The 23,726-nt window shown below is 37.2% G+C and overlaps 1 protein-coding gene across 28 annotated transcripts in view; it reads left to right on the forward strand.

Annotated features, from left to right (window-relative positions):
• PTPRD (protein tyrosine phosphatase receptor type D) overlaps window positions 1-23,726 on the forward strand; it is a 2,222,737-nt gene that overhangs the window by 1,255,165 nt on the left and 943,846 nt on the right. For all 28 annotated transcript variants that reach the window (XM_089678099.1, XM_089678100.1, XM_089678098.1 and 25 more), the window contains one exon: window positions 20,957-20,989. The gene's annotated coding sequence lies outside the window, so the exon portion shown is untranslated. The remainder of the gene's footprint in view (window positions 1-20,956; window positions 20,990-23,726) is intronic.

Consider the following 23,726-nt stretch of genomic DNA (forward strand, 5'->3'; position numbering starts at 1 on the left):
TTCAGATAACAATTAGTTAATGAAGCCTAAAGGTTTTTTTTCCTTCCTTCTCTGCTTACAGTTACCAATTCCAAATAGTCTAGAACCCAAACTCAGAGACCATCTTTAATTATTGATGCTTTAGCTTCTAAAAGTAGATCTCCACCTCTCCAGGGCTGCTTACCTTTGTTTTATGCTATTCAAATAATCTCAGCTAATCACAGTCTTCTAATGTAATGCCATATTTGTGCACTAGATGGAGTTCTCAATGTTTTCATGTATATATTCTAAATAAAGGTCTTGTATGTGAGTAGAAACTACATGTTGTAGACAGTTTATCATAGACTAAGATCACGAACATAAGCAATAAAAAGAGAAAATGAAAATGAAAGAATGCTCGCTCATTATCTTTCATGTGATAATGCATATATTTCTTCAGCCATACAAGATGTTCAGTAAATGGTTAACTTTATAATAGTCTTTTAGCTGACATTTATCTATTGAAACAAATGCATTTTTCATATTTTTTTCCTAATTCTTAAATTATTTCTGAAAGCATACGTTATTAATCATCTTGATCCCTGGTGGAACAGAGTTTGGATTTTAGTCTTCCTTTAAAATCCATTATTCTCACTAGTAAATGACCTACATACCAAAATATGATTTATGGAGTAGTTACATGGAAACGTGCCAGCAAGAACACATCCTGACAATCCCACAGCACTGGCCAGCAAAAATGAACTAGTCTATGATAAATTAAATTTCATAAAAATGTAAGTGTATGTTTTCTTAGTAGAATGGACACAGTAACCAGATAAAAAGTTTACCTTTCATGGTGTTCTTGTTAGTTGAGAATCTTGAATTAATTAAATTGTTCTGCCTGCATAGTCATGAAGTGTCACCCACAATGCTTTTCACAGCCTGATCCACAGCATTGCTAATTATTACTGATGGTACTGCACTACTGCTAAATGTATGAAGGAAATAGCTCAGCTAAGGCTGACATTCTACCATAATCTAAGATATCTACAACACGCTACACCTTTTTCCTAATTGGTGGCAGATTTTCTTTGTATGATAATGATTACATTTTGCATTCTTAATCCTTTGTGATCCTTTTTGTCTGCATATCCTCCTGAAGATACATTGTTGTTAGAATTAAATATTTACAGATTACACATCAGAACTGCATAGTTTCATAATTAAAGTGTCAGAAATAAGAACCATTTGTGTTGTCCAATGACAGCAGGTCAGATTTATTTTACTAATTTATATAATTTTATCATATTTTGCAGTACTGAACATTGACATCAGTCCATGCCCTCACAGAAACCTACAATCTAAGTTCCCTAATATGTAGCTATGGAACATGCCAATAATGGCAACTTTGGTGGATGAAATTATTAACTTTTCCAAATGTTTTTGGATTCTGGGAGGAAACCCAGGCAATGGAATTATCATGCAGATTGTGTCCTGGGGGAATCAATCCCATCCCTTCATCCCTGATTCCTCAATTAATCCCTGCAACCCAACAATGATAATGGATTTTTAGAGACAATCCGATTTTACAAAGTGACGATTGAAAAGTTAAATGAGGAACCACATTTCTTTTTAGAGGGAAAGATAGTTTTAATTTCAGACACTTTGATGAAATAATATGTACCTGGGTAGAAAACTGATTGCAGGAGCATGCCGTGAAGATGGTGATTGATGGCATATTTTCTGAATTGTCTAGAGATTTGAACAGTGTACCCCAGGGCTCTGTCCTGGGACCAGTTCTGTTATAGAGGTTGGGATAAATAGCTTAGAATCAGTGTTTACTAATGATATAAAGTTAAGCTTTGCAATAACGACACAACAGGCTATTGAAACTTTACAACAAAAAACTCCAAAAAAAAAGGGGTGAGCAGTTAAATGACAGATGAGGTTTAATATTGAAAAATGTAAAGCAGTGCACTTGAGAGCTTAAAATATGAATGCAAGTTACTGGCTAGAGGGAGAAATTCTGGGGGAATCAAAGATGGAAGAGAATTTGGTGATCCTAGTGGATCACAGACTCAGCAATAGCATAGAATGCCAAGCAACACTATCTGAATATTAGCATGCATTAAAAAAAGTACAGTATTTACTCAAGTGATACTATTATAATTCTATTACTTTACAAAACTCTGGTTCAGCTACATCTTGAGTATGCAGTTCCGTTCTGGTAACCAATTCTCAGGAAATATATACTTTAACTTGTGTGAGTCCAGAGAAGGGCAGCAAGGCTAATAAGGTTGCTGGAGGACCTCAGTAATGGGGAACGACAACATTAAACATATTCTTCCAGGAGAAGAGGTGCTTAAGAGGGGATATGATCACAATATACCAATCTTTAAATGGTGTCTAAAGCATAGAATTGAAACTATTTACCTAAGGTCTCTAAGGAGGGCACTCCACCACACAAGGAGGTTGGACTAGAAGTGGTTCCGTTTTAAACTGTGTTGTAGGGGTTATTTGCTGTTAGTGGTCAAAAAGTGAAACTCTGTGCACATAAATTCAAAAACACTTTAGATATGTTTCTTACTGAATGCAAAGTATAGGGATATGGGAAATGATATTGACTTAAACACAAATACACACTCAGGTTGAACTGGATGAACTGGTGTTCTTATTCAACTATACAGTTTCTGTATCATCCATGTGCAGAGTGTGCAGTGAACATGGGCCCCCAAGGAGGGGGGGCCCACTGTGCTCTGACACACAAGGCACACATGGACTAAGCAAAAACTGGTTTATCAAATATTCTTGGGCCCCATGATTTCAACCAGAGGGGTTCAAGTGGTGGGAGCATTGATGGACTTTTTTACATTTGACTCAGAGGCGGAAGTAGCTAGAGCCATATTTTCTGATGCTAAGACTCTGGCAGCTCAGAGACATCAGGGGGTGAAGCTTGGTTGCTGAGTGTGCTGTATGCTGACTGCTAGCCTGGAGTGTTACTGCTTCCTGCTCCCTTTACATATGTGCAATGACTGGATATAGAAGAAGAAGACTTACTTCATGGAGTTTAGTGGATGCTACATTCTGTGTGACCTGCATCTGTCAGCTGCAAAGGAACTCTGTGAAGGAACACTTCCTCTTCTGTGTCCTTTAGCTGCTGTCCACCTCCCACTCATCCCTTACAGCCAAAAAAAGGACACTGGGAACAGAGGGTTTGTACCAGAAATGGGAATCTAAGAAGTAAGTTACATCCTGTCTAAATGTGCTATACCATCTCTTCAGTTCAGACATGAAAGAGAGCAGGAGTAGAGATAAGTCTGTAGTGGGAATGGGGAGCAATATTAATTATACACTGCCTAGTGGCCTCTGTAGTGCTGGAGCAATAACTTAGGGTTTGTTTGCACCATATACTTACCTACCATCTGCACTGCTCTCTCTGTACTAACTACCCACTGCCATACACTCCACATTCCCCTCCTGCACTAACTACCCACCACCATACAATTCGCATTCCTCTTCTGCACTAACTACCCACTGCCATACACTCCACATTCCCCTCCTGCACTAACTACCCACTACCATACGATTCGCATTCCTCTTCTGCACTAACTACTCACTGCCATACACTCCACATTCCCCTCCTGCACTAACTACCCACTACCATACGATTCGCATTCCTCTTCTGCACTAACTACTCACTGCCATACACTCCACATTCCCCTCCTGCACTAACTACCCACCACCATACAATTTGCATTCCTCTTCTGCACTAACTACTCACTGCCATACACTCCACATTCCCCTCCTGCCCTAACTACCCACCACCATACGATTCGCATTCCTCTTCTGCACTAACTACTCACTGCCATACACTCCACATTCCCCTCCTGCACTAACTACCCACCACCATACAATTTGCATTCCTCTTCTGCACTAACTACTCACTGTCATACACTCCACATTCCCCTCCTGCACTAACTACCCACCACCATACAATACGTATTCCTCTTCTGCACTAACTACTCACTACCATACACTCCACATTCTTCTCCTGCAATAACTACCCACCATACACTATGCATTCCCCTCCTGCACTAACTACCCACTGCCATACACTCCACATTCCCCTCCTGCACTAACTACCCACCACCATACAATTTGCATTCCTCTTCTGCACTAACTACTCACTGCCATACACTCCACATTCCCCTCCTGCACTAACTACCCACCACCACACAAAACGTATTCCTCTTCTGCACTAACTACTCACTGCCATACATTCCACATTCCCCTCCTGCACTAACTACCCACCACCATACACTATGCATTCCCCTTCTGCACTAACTACCCACTGCCATACACTCCACATTCCCCTCCTGCACTAACTACCCACCACCATACAATTTGCATTCCTCTTCTGCACTAACTACTCACTGCCATACACGCCACATTCTTCTCCTGCAATAACTACCCACCATACACTATGCATTCCCCTTCTGCACTAACTACCCACTGCCATACACTCCACATTCCCCTCCTGCACTAACTACCCACCACCATACAATTTGCATTCCTCTTCTGCACTAACTACTCACTGCCATACACTCCACATTCTTCTCCTGCAATAACTACCCACCATACACTATGCATTCCCCTTCTGCACTAACTACCCACTGCCATACACTCCACATTCCCCTCCTGCACTAACTACCCACCACCATACAATTTGCATTCCTCTTCTGCACTAACTACTCACTGCCATACACGCCACATTCTTCTCCTGCAATAACTACCCACCATACACTATGCATTCCCCTTCTGCACTAACTATCCACTGCCATACACTCCACATTCCCCTCCTGCACTAACTACCCACCACCATACAATTTGCATTCCTCTTCTGCACTAACTACTCACTGCCATACACGCCACATTCTTCTCCTGCAATAACTACCCACCATACACTATGCATTCCCCTTCTGCACTAACTACCCACTGCCATACACTCCACATTCCCCTCCTGCACTAACTACCTACCACCGTACAATCTGCATTCCTCTTCTGCATTAACTACTCACTGCCATGCACTCCGCATTCCTCTCCTGCACTAACTTGCCCACTGCCATAGACTCCACATTCCTCTTCTGCACTAACTACTCAATGCCATACACTCCACATTCTTCTCCTGCAATAACAACCCACCACCATACTCTCCTCATTCCTCTCCTACAATAACTTGCCCACTGCCATACACTCCACATTCCCCTCCTGCACTAAATACTCACCACCATACACTTCGCATTTCTCTCCTGCAATAACTACCCACCACCATATACTCTGCATTCCTCTCCTGCAATAACTTGCCCATTGCTATACACGCCACATTCCTCTTCTGCACTAACTACCACTGCCATAAACTCCACATTCCCCTCATGCACTAGGATGACTAGCTTGGTATATGAGAGAGGTATATGGATGTACAGGATGGTATGTAAGAGAGGTATATGGATGTACAGGATGGTATATATATGGTAGGATTTGCTTCTTTGTCCCTTCTTTTGCATTGTAAATCCCCTGTTTAACATTATCACATTCTGCATGTAAGTCATCTCAGACTTTGTTTAACCACACTCCCTTTAAGCCATGGCCAATATTTAGCACAGTTTAAACTACAGCTACCATTCACCATGGCACACTTAGCGTGCCACACTTTTTATTTTTCCCAATGCCTAGGGTCCACTTTTGATCTTGTACACAGGCCTGCTGATTTCATGATATGCCCCTGCAACTATGTAACTATGATGAGGCAGTGGGTGATTTGGACTGCCTCCTTAAATAATTTAGTTTCCAGACAGATGATCATTTTACAGCTGGTTAAAGAATATCTAAAGCCAAAATTTATTTTTCCATTTTAATAGAATGGGAAAGGACTTAAACCTGTTAGATTTTTTGTCACCTGTGTGCAATTGGGTAGAGTATCAATCACTTCCTGTACTGTGGGCACAACAGGATGTGAAAGAATATATCTCTACAGCAAGGGAAATCCCCTCTAAGACTATTGTCACTAGAATAAGTGCCCCCACTGGAAGATTTAACCTATTTTCCTTTATATATGACAAATGAGAATATTGAAATTTCCCTCATGTTCGGTTCCAGTGGCAGTGGTCACAATGTAAAATAGAGAGGGTAAATCTTTCTAATAGGGTCCCATATAATAAAGAACACTAGTGCATCCACAAACATTATCCAAATAAATATTGGGACTGGTAGCTTTGATAATCAGGATATTCTAAGCAAACAATCCTCCTTTAAGTATTCTTAATAGTGCCATTGAAAATATTTGTCTATATGAATGTAATCACATTTAAATACAGAATTTTATGTGCTGTAGTTATGTTCACATTCTCAGACTGAGTGAAGACAGACAGAAACCATAAGTAATTAAATTGAGTGAAAACTACAACTGGTTGAAATTTTATTGCTGGCTTAGAATCGTGGGTAAATGTGCCAAGAGCGAGGTCAACTCCAAGCTTAAATCAGATACAGCTTGCCTCAGGTACAAAGGTATAAAACAAGTTTCAAATGATGTTTTATTAAATAAAGATACTAATGAAAGTTTGAAGACACAGAAACTGCAGCAATTTTGTCCTGTGCGCTACTTACATCACACTATTTTGTACTGGTAGATCCCATGTAACCTGTCCTTGAGATTCTTTACAATATGATTGCTCAATTTTTTTTCAATTGCTTTACACTATGATAGTTCAGTCATCTTCAATGGTCATACAAGTAAGTGTATTATTAGCAGCGATCCTAGCAATAATTGTAGGAGGAAATGGTTTGCCATCTGGACTGTAGATGAGACATTTTTACTTCTTTTTATTTTATTATTATTGGTTTTCAGAGCATCTGCTGTAATGCTTGCTATACACAAGGCTGGATACAGAAGTGAATAGAACTCTGGCCACAATCAGACCAGTTTGCAAACCCTGTCCTAGTTGGGGGAATCAATTGGGCAAACAATAGTAGTTTATTTGCCTTCAGTGTCATGAGCAGCCTGATAGCTCACTGCTGCATTGCTGTACAAAATTAAATTTGTTGTGCATTTTAGTTTATCAAACCATATGGCATGATATGCTATTTCTATCCTGGTTTTTTTTTTTTGCATTCTCTGTTATATAACATATGATTTTGAAAAAAAAATCTGACAGTTCTGGAAAGATATATCAAACTGCCAGTTTCTTTAACTCTCTAGCATTCATTAAAAATTGGAACAGTATTGGGTGGTCTAATTCATGTGCAAATCTGTTTACTTAGACCCTGATTTGCAGCATTAAGGTCTAACAGGTAGCCAGACCATAGACAGACTTTAAATACTGTATATGGAAAAACAACCCACTCAATGAACTGGTAAAATATCCCTTGGACTCCTTACCAACTTACCTTACCTTACCAGAGACTGTCGATTTCCCCTTACAACACCTTGTGATCAGAGTAAACGGAACATAGTAGGTAAGTATGTGTTATAATGAATCGCAGTAGGCAAGGGCATATTATCATAATGATGCAATCTATAGTTTTATTTGTGTGCCACATCAGGATAATATATATTCTTACAAGTTGATATTTGCATTATAGTATGTACATTAATGTTGAAATTAGAGAGTAATTGAAGATTTTGACATATTTGAAGCCCATAAAGTAAATTTTAAGCCAAAAAAAAACCCTCATCCTTTCTCCTTCGCATTTGCTATTTTTTTTAAAGCCTCTGAAGCCCTTTTCTCACTTACGTGACTGTGCCCTAACATGTCCTTTCCTGGTGCCTCTTATTTTAATTGGGACCAGTAATCTAGCAGTGCAGTCCTAGCTTGATGCCAACTGGTCTTGCCACCATACCTCTTTGTGATATCATCATGTTGCTTCTGGAATCCTTAGAACTTATGGGTAATCCACTTTCCTGAACAGGAAGTGGGAAAAGTCCGCTTCACCAGACAGCAATGTGGATTTTAGATGAAGGGCCCCCCACTCTAATGCTAGAAAGACTAGGGATTTGAGATAGGTGCATCACATAACTACAGATGTAGGTGAATATTTCGGGAATTTACATTAGGATTTAACAATTAGCTGGGGGGTTACCCCACCCCATCATCTCTATTGATTTAATTTCTGTACAGCTCCGCAACACGTAATAGTAAGGCTACATTTTATGTGTATTGCTGCCATTAAATATTTTTTTTATGTAAACTTGTCCAGCACTTTTTTACATGAATCATCTATTTAAAATATGTTCATTATCTTGTGCTGTGCCTGTACATAATAGACCCAAGCATAATTGTTATTTTTCTTTTACATTAAGCTATAAAACCACATTGACAGGTATTATACATATTAATTATCATTATTATTATTATTACCATCATTGAGATTGCTTAGTAAATCCTCTAAGATCAAAAAGCATCCTGCATTGGAGAGGATTTTGAATTGTAGCCAAAAGGCACGATTTTAAAATGGCTCTATGTTAATAACTATTTCTTGCTTCAGAAGATAAAAAGTGAATGGCTATATGAACTAGTTGTGATAACATTGGATTTTTATTATTATTTTTTTTACCTAGGGGTTTATGCTTATTAGTATTTTATTCCTTTCATTTTTCTTAAAAAATAAATTGTTTCCAATTTTGCTTAATAGGAATGCAATACTGGAAACAAATGATAATAATACAGCCATTATTTGGAATTGTATATTATTCATTAAAGGAGAATTAAGGAACATTGCAATTTGTTTGATAGAAATGTATAACTTACTGTGAAGTAATGAGGAGCTATATTCCTTTTCTCCTTGTTGAGATATAAGGCATATTTAATAAGCCACTTGTTTACAATGTATGTTCAGTTTAATGTTGTACTTGATATAGTTACGATTCTCTATAATTCATGGTGGACAATGCACCCTGCTTTTGGAGTCTTGCAGTCCAGAAATGACCACACATTGTAATTTTCTCTTTCGAAAAACTAAAAATAAAAACTGAAAAAAATAAGTAGAAGCCAACAGTGTTCTCTTTATGTATAGATGTTGGAATGTTCAGTAATAAGCCACCAGTTGTAATAAAGGCACACTCCAGTGAATCATGACATTTTAAATCTAAGATTAAAGGGGGCCCCCACTAACAATGAGTGTGCTGGATTTCACAGAATTGTAAAATTGAAAGTAGCTGATATTCAGTAAATTAATTTAATTTGAGAACTGCTTGGTAAAAATATCTGCAATTTAACATTTTTGTTAGATTTTCTGTAGTTTTTGTAGAGTTAAAAAAAAGTGTGGGGTCCCTCTCAAAAGGTTTTCAACCCTGCACACCAGTATCGAGGTGGGGGAGTCAAAGGTGCATAAAAGTCCAATTAAAAGGCTAGTGTCCAATGTTCATAGGTCCAGGACTCCACCATCAGTGCCTCAGGAGGGCTTGAAAAAGTATGTTTGCACAGAGAGCACTACAGACAAAATTTGAGCTGATATTGCTTTTTGGTGACCCCCTTTCATATTTCAGCTTTATCCCCACATGACAAACTATTAGCTGTTCCACTAGGTGATGTGCACAAGCAAAACTTGAATACATTTTAGTCAGACACCTTGAGTATACATTCAGGGCTGGACACAGCAGTGACTCCTTAACTAGGAATTGGCAGCACAGCTGCTGAATGATTGAGGAGCAGGTAAGTATATTGTAGATGTCCTCCTACAGCTTGGCATCTTTAAAAAGGAGAATGTTATAGCATGCATGATGAGAGATTACTCTTTCTGCTCATTTTATGGTTTGAAAAGTAAGGACATGCAACATTTTTAACATGCGGAGATTTAAATTTTAACTTTGTAAAACTGAGTAAAGCGCTCATAGGTCAATAGAGAACTGCGCAGTTCAGAGGTCATTAGATGTAACACAAACTAAAGGGCATGCTGCAAGTAATGCAGAGTGCAAGGGTCAGTAGTAAGTAATAAATACGTGTAAGGAAGGGGTACAGCCCCATCTACACAGGCTTACAGGCTCACAGAAAAAAAAGCTGAGACTATGAATCACCTACTATGTATTGGAAGGGATCAGATCATTTCCCTTCCCTTCCCTTTCAGTGACTCATGCAGATTGCAGACAGATCAGAGAGGAACCAGTGCTTTGGATTCAGGCTAGTACACACTATAGAAAGCTGTACTTTGTTAATTTTTCATGTCTGAGGTTTACAACCACTTTAAGCTAGTGTTGGCCTACTTTTTTTAATCAATATAAAATGGGGTATAGATTTAATTATACAGTACATCATCATTGAGATGACATGTTTAGTTATTACATACACATTCCTCCTGCTTTGCCCCCTTCTTATTTCACTTCCTGTCCTATTTCACTGTAAGTCATTGACCAGAGTTCTATCAATGGGCTTTCACTGTAAACAATATACTGCGGGGTATATTCATAAACGGTGAAAAGAGAAGTAAATATAGGGGCATCTAATGCAAAAGGGTACCATATCCTTATTCTAGAGAAATTGAAGAAAACAAAAATGCACAAAGGATACTTTCAAGACACCTACACAATATTATATTAAAAACATATTATTTCATTATTGCACACATAGTTCAAATATATTAGCACTTTGGTATATTTGTGATATATTTTTAACTGATTGGGATTTAATTTTTTGTAGTTGGGGTGAGTGCCTTTTTTATAAAATAAAAATAGGGTTTCTTAAACGTCCACTAGGCACATTTTTATTTTCTTGAATTTTTCATAAAACAGTGACTGTGACATTCACAAAATGTTAAATGCATGTATATCTTCCTGGTATATGTGTTTTAAATTAATTTGATTGACTCAAATGAAGTGAATGTTTGGTGACTGTTACCTTTACTGTTTTTTTTAATATGTCCCTTAGTGGTTTATCTTAAAAATGAGTCACATATAAAATAGGTAGAATAGAGTAGGGAATTGCTAATGGTCATTTTTTTGGCATTTGTGTCCCTCTGGGAAGATTTTATTTAACTTTCTGTCCAATGAACACAACAAAAGTAAAATAAAAACTTTCTGGTGGCATTAGTCACTAGAGCATTGGGAGAGAGAGATTTAATCTCCCTGGAGAGGATACAGAGAGCAATAGCAGTCTGAAAGAGGTTCCAACTTCTCGCCACGCTATCCAAAACAAAGAAAAAGTTTACAAGTTTATAAATAATCTTACAAAAATGAGTACCCTGTAAGTACACTACAGACTTTACAGACTTTAAGTACACTAAGACTCAGGCACCACTGTGTCTTTAACAACCATTGACGTTACTGTTCTTATTCACTTAAATGGCAAAGCAACTTGTCCCTATTTTGGTGACAATGAGGGCCTCTTCACTACAACCCTGACCCAGTGGTTGTGAGGATCTTCAGGCAGATGGCTTATCGGCTTTTGATTGAAAGGGAAAAAAAACAAAGAAGAGAAAACAAAGAGTGCCCCATCATGTAAATCCACAGTCATTCATGTCATCCAGTGATGCAGACCTAAAACAGTCATGATGCCTGATGGCCACCAACCGCTGGCTGACAGCTTCTTGTAATTACCTATGGGTAATTAGGTTTATTTATACAGTCTTAAATTTAATTGCCTTTGCCAAAATGTACATATGACTAGGGAGTAAAACTGCAAGGTATATCTGAAAATAACTTCGATATACTAAGTGGAGAGGCACATGCTTTGTAAATGCTTTGTACATTTCACAGCACTGTGCGGTTGAATTACTAAAACTGAAGAGTGCAAAATCTGGTGCAGCTCTGCATAGAAACCAATCAGCTTCCAGATTTTACTGCCAATGCCTAACTAAATAAGCTGAAATTAAAAGCTGATTGCTTACTATGCACAGCTGCACCAAATTCTGAGTGCACGAGTTGTAGTAAATCTTCCCCAGTGTTCTGCACACATGAAGTGAAGCCACTGATTTAACAATATTTCTTAGGCAAATATTGACCCTTGGTGGAATTATTTTTTAACCATACAAAGGATAATATGTTATATTGACACAAGGTAGCTAATATCATTTATCTTATGTAACAGACCAAAAAAAGGAAATATTTTTGCATTCATGTGAAAGCACATTGCCTATCCAACATACATGTCACCTACATTCTACACAAACAGAATCCTATCACTTTTAGGTTGGATCAGCTGATTTATTTCTACTGTTCAAATTTTAATACCTGCTGAGATGGAAACTTGGAGTCCAGACTTCAAGAATCTGTTTTTATATATGCACAGTATGAGAGAAGCTTTTTTAAGACCAAACTTTCTATTTATGTCCATTCCTAAGGTGTAACTATGCATGAACTGAGGATAACCTTTCTGTAAAGAGACTCCAGCAGGGGAGATAATTTATTTCAGATCAGACTCCTCGTTTCATGATGTTGATTCTTCTTTTTTCTATACTAGTAAACCATCACAGCTTCAGATAATGAATTATAGGAAAACTTTAGTTGAAATTGGAACATTCAGCAAGCAGTATGTATAGCACCTTTTAGCAATTGCGCATACATATGATAATTGCGTGAGCTACATGCACTACTTGAAAGAAAGTCATTTTCCTTTGAATTCCTAACTTCATGAACATTCAGGGAGGCATCTTGCTGTGTTGCACAATAGCTGTACAATATAAAAGTATTGAAATACACAGGAGGAGGTTTTGTTCCAGGACAGGAAGTCAAAAGAGCAAAGGAAAAGAGATTCCCTGCAGAAAATGGAAATGACACACTTTAGTGTAAATGCTGGGTGAAGTTTTGGTAAGATAAAAACCTGTAGCTGTTAATGCCACAGCATAGCATTTACGTATATGAAAGAAATTTACATAAACTTTGGGCATTTTCTAAATATATTTGTGAGTAAACAGGAAATGTAAAAATAAATAAAACACAATAAATGAATGAGTAGAAATGAGGTCAGATATTGGTGCTTGTAGGCCCTAGGGTTTGATTTACTAAAAGTGGATAGTGCAAAATCTGGTGCAGCTGTGCTGGTAGCCAATCAGCTTCTAACTTTAGTTTGTTCAATTAACCTTTGACAAAAAAAACTGGAAGTTGATTGGTTTCTATGCAGAGCTGCATCAGATTTTTTACTCAGATTTTCCACTCTCCAGTTTTAGTAAATCAACTACATTGCATTTACAGTATATATCTTATGGTATTCATTTGGATAAATGCTAAAAAAAAACTTGAAAGCATTATAACCTATAAGCTAAACTGAATCCACTTGTTTTTTGGGCAACTATGTTGTACATAGAAAATTATATTAATATTAAATAAATAATGATGAGTGTAATATTATTCACTTGGGAGCTAAAACCATATATGCATGATACAATCTATGGCAGGCAGGCAGGCAGGCAGGTAGGCAGGTAGGCAGAGGAAGTCTTCCACTACTCACCTTCTCCATCATCAATCAGAACTACAGTGGTAGCAAGTACTAGTAGACTTCCTCTGCTGACGTCTGAGTTTCTAGGTGGCAGCAGCAACTAAGAGATTCTCCTGATTCAGAAAGGTACACAATTACTCGTAAAATTTGGCAAGTTAATATCAACCATTTTTATTAATGAAAGCCTGTCAAATCCTAGAAAATTTAAACTGAGCAAATAAAACAAAAGCTGAGGTTAAACCACTTGGCAAAGCAGTAGTGCAATTATATAAACATCTAGTTCTTCCTTGTAATATTCTACCTCAGTCCTCCATTATCCTCTATCAATCCTATAAAGTGATGGCTTGCTTCAACAGCAAACAGAGAGGATCAGGATGGGGCAGGTCAATTTCAGATATTTACAATATACTGTACAGGACACCAGGAGTTTGTCCTGAATGGTAGATACATTTCCCCGATATTTGCAGTGTGGTCTCTTTAAGGGAGACCATTGCAGAGACTATCAGGACTTTGGTCCCAAGGGGGTTAAATCCCAGGTGAGGGAGGCTTAAATGGCAGCAGAGGGGAATTGGCAGGTGTGTGAAGGAAGTGGAGAGAGAGAGAGACTCACAGGCTTTGAGGCAAGTGGAAGCTCTTGGACAACCTGAGACACGGTTTTGATCCCCCAATGTGGCCTTCTTGGCACCCTTGTTATGGAGGAGCCTAACCCCCTGTAAGGGATCGAAGATTGCGGTGAGCTTATGATTTAGCTTCTGAAACCAGCTTTTGGGACTGTTTACAGACTTTTGCTGAAGTAAGCTGTCTTTTGTTTTTCATGAACCAATAAAATTAACTGTTTTGCTTTTACCAAACTGGCTTATGGTCGTTCCCCGTATCACAATACCTTTAAAATACATGTAGCTGTCTCTTTACAGGTCATTAGATATGGAGCTGGATTTTTTTTTTAGGCTTTTTCCTGTATTTACCCAGGGTCTCTGCCTATAGCACACACCTCTATTCTATCTGTAGAGGAACAATGTAGCCATCTTTGGACAGCAGCAACATCAACATGTGTAGAGGGTGGTGTTAGATTGACTAGTAGTTTTATATTGGCTTTACATAAGTAACTGATAAATGAAAGCCTAACTCCAGTAAATTCCTAAAGCAGATACGGCAACAGTTCTTTTCCTTTTTAAGAAAAGCTGGCAATTGTGCTCTTCCTGTCAGTGTGAAATATGTGCCACAGCCATCTAACTACTTTTTTTGCTGGACAACTAAAGGACAGTGAACAACAATAGGTCTATTTGCAGAATCAGCAGGTTATAAAATAATGTTAAAGAGGGATTTAGAAAAGATAACCGTTGTAGTAATGCTAGTGATAGATTGCAAATATGCTAATACATGGAAAAATAGCTATGGTAGCAATTATACCTAAACAGTTATGTCTTTGCATATGGCATTTAATCCAACAAGAAGCCCTGTAGCTACGGGTACTGTGGAGGAATGTATCCTCAAACTTCACAGCAGAAGCACTGAAGTCTTTTCAATTCAGCTTGCTTCTCTCCCCGGTGTTAATTCCAGTCTTCCAGCTTTCTAGTCTAATATAAGCACAGTGATGGTGCTCTTGGAAGGCATAGCAAAGTAAGCTGCTGAGATAATTGACATGATTGACTTCAGAGCTTCTGTTGTGAACTTTGAGGATCAATTTTTCCACAGTGCATGCAGCTTTATAGGTTAGTAAGAACTCGGTTCTAAACCCCATTTGCTGCTTGTTAACAATATTTCAACACTTACAGTAAATGTCCCTTACTTGGCTACAAATGCACTTTAACATGAATCACTAATGTCTTAGGTTATATATTTGTCTTGAGGAAAAAGGAGTGCCTCATTAAAGTGTAGTGTGTCTTAATGTATTGATACTGTTGGCATAATAAGCTACCATTATACATTAAATAAAAAATGAAACACACATTTTTAGTTATATGTCTGTATACTATGCTCTGAATGCACTTTAATTTCCAAAAATCAATCATAAACTAGATATCAAAGGTTGAGATAGGAAAAAATGCATCATTTCACAAGCATTGCATCTGCAAACTTTAGCATATATTTAACCTCATTTAATTTTTAATAGATTTTCATATTTATATTGAAGTGAAATATTTTTATCTATAAAGCCTTTGGCAAAATGGCAATTACATTTGTATCTCCATAAATATTTCATTCAATGTTTATGCAGAATATTACAAAATATATTGGAAAGTATATGAACAACTGTCAGAAATGAGAAACAGCTTTTTAAAAAATCCTTTAGTGGTAAATGGAGTGCATTTTATCATTTCATTCTCCTTCCAGCACTGCTTTGTATTCTTTTTAAGGGGACATAGAGGGAAAAATTAAAACATTTTGAGAAGATAAAATATGTACCTACAATGATTTGGCTCAACATCAGTCCTCTCCATTAATAACAATCATTAAATATTAATATACTTATTTATTTATCTATATTAACATATAGTTAACATGAAAAAAGTGATTCATAACAGCTTTTACTTTTATGATTTCTTCAGTCCTATTTCATTAACCTGAAATTCAGTATTCAGTTAAAAAATAACATGAACAATTCACCTGTCTAAAAAGAGGATTTAATAAAGCTAACATTGTTTTGAATCTAATTTTAGTGATCGGTAAATAATTAAATGGCTACATTGAACGTCCATGTCACTGTTCAGTTGTGAGTCATGCCATAAATATATCGTTCGTCAGTGTGCAGCAGGCTTGTTTGAAACTCTTTGCTGTCACTTGTGGTAAAATGATATTTATCTTGATCTCCTGTATACTCTGAAAACATGTGCCTCGGTTGAGTCTTGTCTGACACATACCCTCACCCTTATTAGAGCTGCAGTATCCTTGAACATTCCCAAACAGTGTTATTGGTGACTGTCACTTTTAAAGGGCATCCACATACAACAGATAACCATGCTTCCATGCTGATAATAATATCCCATACACAATATTGTTTTCATGTCATGCTGAGCAACGGGGCTTTTCTTTTCTTCTCTGTAACAGTATGAGCATTGTTTTAAGTCATTTTTCTTGTCATAGTTTTAGCACTGTATATGTATGCCTGGATGTTCAATCTCCACTTTCTGCATAATGCCAGCTCTGAGTAATTCACAAATGAAAGGAACCCATTATTCTTTATTTAGGCTTACGTATATGAAGTCTTATCTTGTCACAAAGCCACATTTATCATAAATCACAGTAGGAACCACCTATATGAGAAGTGTCATCAGGCAGTATTTTTAAATGAAAAGCAACAGGAAACCCAGTTGGGAATATTATCATTGGCCAATGCATTTTCACAGAGTTCTGATGATTTTTAAGCCATTGAAAAATGAGCAGATATATTTTTAAGCTTTATGCAATAAATAATTATTTTCCTTATTGCTAAATTGCAGTAACTCATAGAAACCAATAAGAATCCATCTAATAGTGGTCTGACTTTAGTACACACTCAATTATGATTGTTTGCCTTGAGCTGTCCTATGTGTAAATTCAGTAGCCAATACCAACCAATCAGTATCTTTTTCATTAGTTTGACTTCCTGTAAAGTGAATTCTGATACATAAGAAGTACTTTAGATTTTGTGGGTAAAATGAAACAATCCCTCCCAGTATCTACATATACCTGTTTACAAACAGTAAATATTGCTACTGCTAAATTCAAAGTGAATTAAAAAAATAAGAAACTACAAAACAGCGAACAACCAAATCTCTGTGTATCAAACATATATATATATATATATATATATATATGTGTGTGTATATATATATATATATATATATATATATATGTATGTCTTACGTGCAAATGCGTGTTTCCCTAAAGTCTACTTTTAGTGCCTCTGTGATTTCTCTTTCTTCCAACTGTTGATAACGGGCGGACTGACCATTTGGAAACTCGGGCACTGCCCGAGGGCCAAGGGTCAGTAGGGGGCTCCATGAGATGCCCCTGGTACCTTTTTCATAGGCTTTTTTGAGTTTTGGCAAGGACACAGGGGCCAAATGATCCCCTATTGCCCGGGGGCCCCATGAGTTGTCAGTCCGCCCCTGGTCGATAATACCCTAATAGTGGTCAGGCACACACCAGATAATATATACTCCTATAGAAAGAGAATGCCAAGTGTGCTTCATTTGCAAAATACTCATGCTTGCTTCCTAGCAAATGCTTCCTGTTTCAGAAAATGTCAGACCTTCCACTATATATATTTTTATCAGTGCTCTTTTAGGTTTAGTACACTCTCTACCATTCATCACTAGTAAAAAAAATAAGCTTACATTTTTGAATTTTTCAATTGAATTTTTTCAATTTAACTTCAAGCTACAATTCAGGTAAGTGTCACTGTTTCTAGTTTTGTCTTAGGGCTGCACTTTTTCTTACTGCTAAGTGGAAAAGTCCAGTGACACTTATGGGAAAAGATACTTTTAGGAAGGAAAGCACCAGCCTATCACTATTAGTGACTAGTATATATAGAGGGATACAATCTTGATACCATGGAATTTATCTTGCACCACTATGCTGGAATTTGCATGTTTATGGGCAGAACTAGCAAAATTCATGATTGACAAATGTTGGGAGGAAAGTTGCAGAAAGTTATCAAAATGCTTAATGGGTACATTAGGTCACCACACATACTGTATTACAGAAAGGCCAGCTGTGAGGATGCAGCCATCCTTAGATGGCTATCTGGTGTGACCTTTTAAATTTAGTATATGCAGCATGGAGGAGGGTGAGTTCTGCAGACACCTCCAGTGCAAGTTTTTTGGGAGAAAACATAAGCCATCTGACAGGATTTGCATATCCAACTGTTTCTTCCCCAACAAACCTGGACTGGTGAAGTCTGAGGGTATTCTGTAGACATCCATCTAAAAACAGCCTAACCAGGTGACTGTCATCAAATATGTTTTAACTTCTATAACGTTTACTTCCAAAAATCAGAATGTGGGTAAGAGATCATAAACCTGACCTTAAAAGACTTGATCTGGTTTAAGTATCTCCAAACGTTGCATTTAAATTGTAAGGCAAAAGTGAGTCATGTTCTAAAACCATACAGCTATCCTCAGTGTTCAAACATAGGTAATGTCCCTTTAAATCTACAGTACACCACATACAATTTATGTTTGAAATAAAGTCCCAAAAAAGTATTTTTTATATTCAAAATAATAAAGTGATAAAAAGTCCACAAAAGTGCTTGTGAGAACAAAAAATCCAAATTATCTTGCGCCAGGATGAGAGCAAACCAATCCAGCCACCACCACCAGAAAAGTAAGCCAAACTCCTTACCCTGTAATATGACCCCTATATAACAAGGAAGTCAAAACGCTCTTATACCACCATTCCCCACTCCTTACAGCTCCAGACCCGCTCAGATGTTTTTCTCAAGATCTCATGAACAACTCACTGGACCCACATGGATGGTTTCCAGGGCATACAGCAAAAGTGATTCATGCTATAGGCTGTCATTAATCATTACACTTGATTGCCTAAATATTTGATGCTAATCCATAGTCATCTGGATGTGGACAAACATGGATGATCTGGGCTGGCTCTTGATTGATCAAATCTGTCTGAATATCTCTAATATTTTCTTTTAATAAGCAGCCAATGAGATATTAACTGCACTGACATATAAAACTGATTTTTTGCTCATATCATTAACTTTTGTGGTTTACAGATCCAAATGAACCCTCCACAGACCTCCACCCCTTGCATTTCCTGGTGTTTAAAGCTTTTTTTTAATCAGGTTTTAGCACTTCTAGAATAGCTATAACTATTACAATACAAATAATGCAAAGTAATGATCTACGACTGATAACAATTTTTTTTAATAAAATGCAATATGTGTCTCTAGCTTATTCTATTCATTTTAAGTCACAGCTCCACATTAAAACAAATCATTGAACACCAAAATGAAGATGTTTGAAAACATTCATATCATCCTTATGTTTTGTTTGGCAGTAATCAACCTGATGATCACATTTTCAGCTGTAATGTGCACGGAACCAGAGCAGAAAGAATTTGCATCCTCTGCATTTTTTAATAAACATGCTGTTCTGAAAAAAATGAGTTGAAGCATTGCTCTGAGCCGCTTTTTCCAGCTATTTTTTTTTTCTGTGCTCTGATAAATTATGCAAGGGAATGTCTGCACGACATGCACTTCTCCAATAAAGTGAAAATTCTAGGTTAACAGTCACCAGGAGGAACAGTTCCACTGACATTTCCTCTCAGCCAGTGTACTAGAACCAATTCAACCCATTCCACTGTACGACGTGGGGCAATGACAAAACAGCAATTGTGTCCTGAAATCTTTGTTTTACCATTAGAAGCCAAGTGTTCAGTTCCTTTTCAACTCTCCACTGGACCTTATCAGAAAACACAGTAGCTGGAGGGTACTGGCAGTACTGATCACTCAAAAGGAAACACAACAGCTGTGTTCCTGACAGCTGGACTGGCATGACGTCTATCAACAAATATCACGGTTATCTAACACTGTTCTCCTCAGCAGGGGGCTCCCAAAACCTGTTATGCTGAAAATGAGTTCACTTTCAAGTGACAAGCATTTTCTATGTCCTGCTTAAGGTTTCACTGTAATTCTGGCAAATTATTTTGTAGAGCAGTATAGGAGATGGAAAGGCAGGGAAAAGGATTTTTATATAACTGGATTCAAACAGCTGTTTAATGCAACATAAAAGTATTCATTCAGTATATTACAAGTAAAAAAATGTATGAACTTAAATTATTAAAGCATATTACAGGGTGTCACAAAGCATGGTGGTTAGCACTTCCACCTAGCAGCACTAGGGTGGTTGGTTCATATCCTAACCACGGCACTACATGCACGGAGTTTGCATGTTCTCCCTTTGCCTGCGTGGGTTTCCTCCAGGTACTCCAGATTCCTCCCACACTCCAGAGACATGCTGGTAGGTTAATTGGCTCCTGTCTAAATTGGCCCTAGTATGAATGTGAGTTAGGGACCTTAGACTGTAAGCTCCTTGAGGGCAGGGTCTGATGTGAATATACAATATATATGTCCAAACACATGCTGGTAGGTTAATTGGATCCTGTCTAAATTGTCCCTAGTATGTATATGTATGAATGTAAGTTAGGGACCTTAGACTGTACGCCCCTTGAGGGCTAGGGACTGATGCGAATGTACAATATATATGTAAAGTGCTGCATAAATTGACATTGCTTTATAAGTACCTGAAATAAATAAATAAAAGTGCTGCGTAAATATACATATGTATGTAACGTACTGCATAAATCGACAGCACTATATAAATACCTGTAATAAATAAATAAGAGCAACATTCAATTTATATAAAGCAGAGAGGTGTCCTAGTAAAAGCAAAATATCTTCCATGTTATCTGGTAACTTGGTCTTTTTATTTGGTCTATTCAGATGATCTAATGTTTTTTCATAATGTTTCATAATGTTGTTTCAATGTTCTCATAGGAAACCGATAAAAAAGACTGCATTATCTCTCAAACTGAATGCACTTTACATTCATTGCAATATGTTTGTTTCATTCTAGATCCTGTAACAGTTGAGGAGCATCCAACAATACGTAAGTGATGCCCATATCAGGGATCCTTTTATCTATGTTACTCTGTTACATGTTTGCTTAAAATTACATTTTTGATTCTTTTATAGTGACAATGTAAATGTGGTGAAGGCAAGAATGCCAGATCTGTCCTTGCTCACGACACATAATACTTATATGTGGCAGAGATAAATGCTTTGGTCACTTTTTTTTCATTAACTGGAAGATAAAACAGAAGTTTTAAATGACAATTTAAATATTGCAATATCAGATCTGTTGAAAAGTAAAAAATTACTAGTCTCAAAATTTGAGCTAGGCCACAATTATTTTTTTTCTATTATACCATCTAAATTTTTTCAACCTAATTATATCAACCACCCTAAGAGTGACTGCCATAGGAACAGGCTTGTAGAAATCCCATTATGTTTATTTAGTGACAGCAATATTTTCAGGCCCCAAATGTAAAGGTTTCTGCATGGATCTCTATTTATAAAACTGCCAGGACTTAATACATGAGGTGTGACAATTTAGTTCTCAGAATGCCCGCGGCTTAGTACTATGGTAGTGAGTCACAAAGCCATTCACACTCGAACATGTTCTGACATTTAGTAACTTGTAATCACCTGGGTCACAGACCAGTTGACTCAGTCTTTTTGGAGTAGTAGAAGATATAACACTTGTGTAGGTTGCGATGTTACGTCAAATTTTATTAAAATGTTTATAAGAAAGGCGCCAAAATAAACCAAACCCAAGCTGCAAACCTAACCCAAAAAAAGGTGCGTAATATAAATAAATATAGGAATGCGCTAAATAGATGACAAATATTCAAAAAATATTGTAAGTGAAAAATAAATTATAAAGTCACATAATCAACCAGAGTGTCCACATATTCTGTGTAAAGTCCAAACACCATGCAGTAAAAATAAATTCTGAAGTACTGTGTTAAACAATAACACCATGATTAAATCCACCACCAAATGAAATGAATAAACTCACCAGAGCTATATGCTGATCAAGATATAAATCAGCATAAGCGCTATTGCTCTGGCAGCGATGATCTGTGGAGAATATCCAAAGTCTGGGAGTAATATTCTGCAGCAAGCCAACCAGCACAGATGAAAACCCTTCAATCATATGGTCATCGTCTCTCCATAGCATGTGGCAAAACTCGGGGATTAAAGAAAGGACATGATGGTGCAGTACGTTTTAAAACCATATATTTTATTAAGACAGGATGTACACTCACAAAAATGGTGTCCCAGCCGACACCAGCAATGACAGCCTTCAAATTGAAAGGGACGAGCCCCGCTCACCGCAGGTGAACAGCTGACAGTCTCGGGGAACATCTTGACGTCACATCCATTAAGCCCCGCCCTACGCATTGCGTCATTCGACGTCCTCACGGAGCGGAACATTCCATGAAAAAAAGTGTTTTTGAATAGAATAGATGGTAAAGGAAGGTGGGAAGAAATCCACGATGATGCAAGTGGGCAGCCAAAAATGCAAAGGACTGATGCAAATGTTGACAGAGTGTGAACCCTTGTATGCTTAAACTGAAGAGCGAGTATGCGAATGATTGCAGAAGAACTGAACATGAACAGGGAAGCAATGCAGCAGATTCTAACAGAGGTTTTGGGAATGAGAAAAATAGTGCCTCGAATCTTGATAGAGGATAAGACAGAACATGGTATTCAACAAATGCAGAGGTGTTTGATATTTTATTTCACAATCCATTATGGGAATTAAATTGTCACATCTCGTATATGTGAACCTTTATGAAAAAAAACAGTATATATATATATATATATATATATATATATATATATACAGTAAATATCAGTTTGCTCATATCTTCATACCTGGTTGATTCTCTTGTGACAATAAAATCACACTTTGTGTACAACACATACAGTACATTCAATATTGGGTGACAGGTACAAAACAAGTGTGCCAAGAGGAAAGGGAAAAAGCTATATTTTTCAGTCATACTGCATATACCAGTATCCCTGGAATTCCTTCAAACAATAGTACTTCTTTTGAATTCTTGCCAATCTATAAGGAGCTAGCTAAAAGAGTATGGCATCCAGGGATTCTGAGAATGCCTTTTCACATGGTATAACAGTTGATGATCCCAGCATATCTTTCAAAGGAAAAGGATGAAATAATATATTTGCACACTTTCTTGCCTTGATTTGCACAAGTGCTTTAAAAGTGCACTTAATGTTTAAATTATGTACCCTGAACATAGTTCTTTGTTAATATATATATATATATATTTATTTATTTTTAATACACACACACCCTGGACCTAACATGTATCCACTTGTCTGTCAGATATATACAAATCACTTGCGTTGCTCTTTGTAAATGAAAGCAGGTTACAAACTTGTCTTTATTGCTCAGAACATGATTGATCTTTGATACTTGATAGCTTTTCCCAGAGCTGCCATTATGTTTAGATTACAGCAGTGTTAAAGTGCAAGAGGTCTGCAGTACTTTTTCTGTAAGGTACAGGGAACTATAAAAAGAGACATATTTTCAATGAACAATTAGCATTAACAATGAATAAGGTAAACAGGGAAAAGAGAAAAAGCAAGGGTTGCACATTGCCTGTAATTAGTTTTCTTATCCATTACCAATCAGGTCACAATATGTACTTAAAGAAAACACAACTTGTTCAATAAAATACTATTTTCAGAAATACTTACCAAATGTATATTTCCATGAAATATTCAGAAAATATATGGTGAGAGGAAGCATT

The sequence above is a fragment of the Staurois parvus genome, unplaced genomic scaffold, assembly GCF_062004578.1.
Source record: "Staurois parvus isolate SC_StPar_1 unplaced genomic scaffold, SC_StPar_1.0 ptg000198l, whole genome shotgun sequence".
Classification (NCBI taxonomy): domain Eukaryota; kingdom Metazoa; phylum Chordata; class Amphibia; order Anura; family Ranidae; genus Staurois; species Staurois parvus.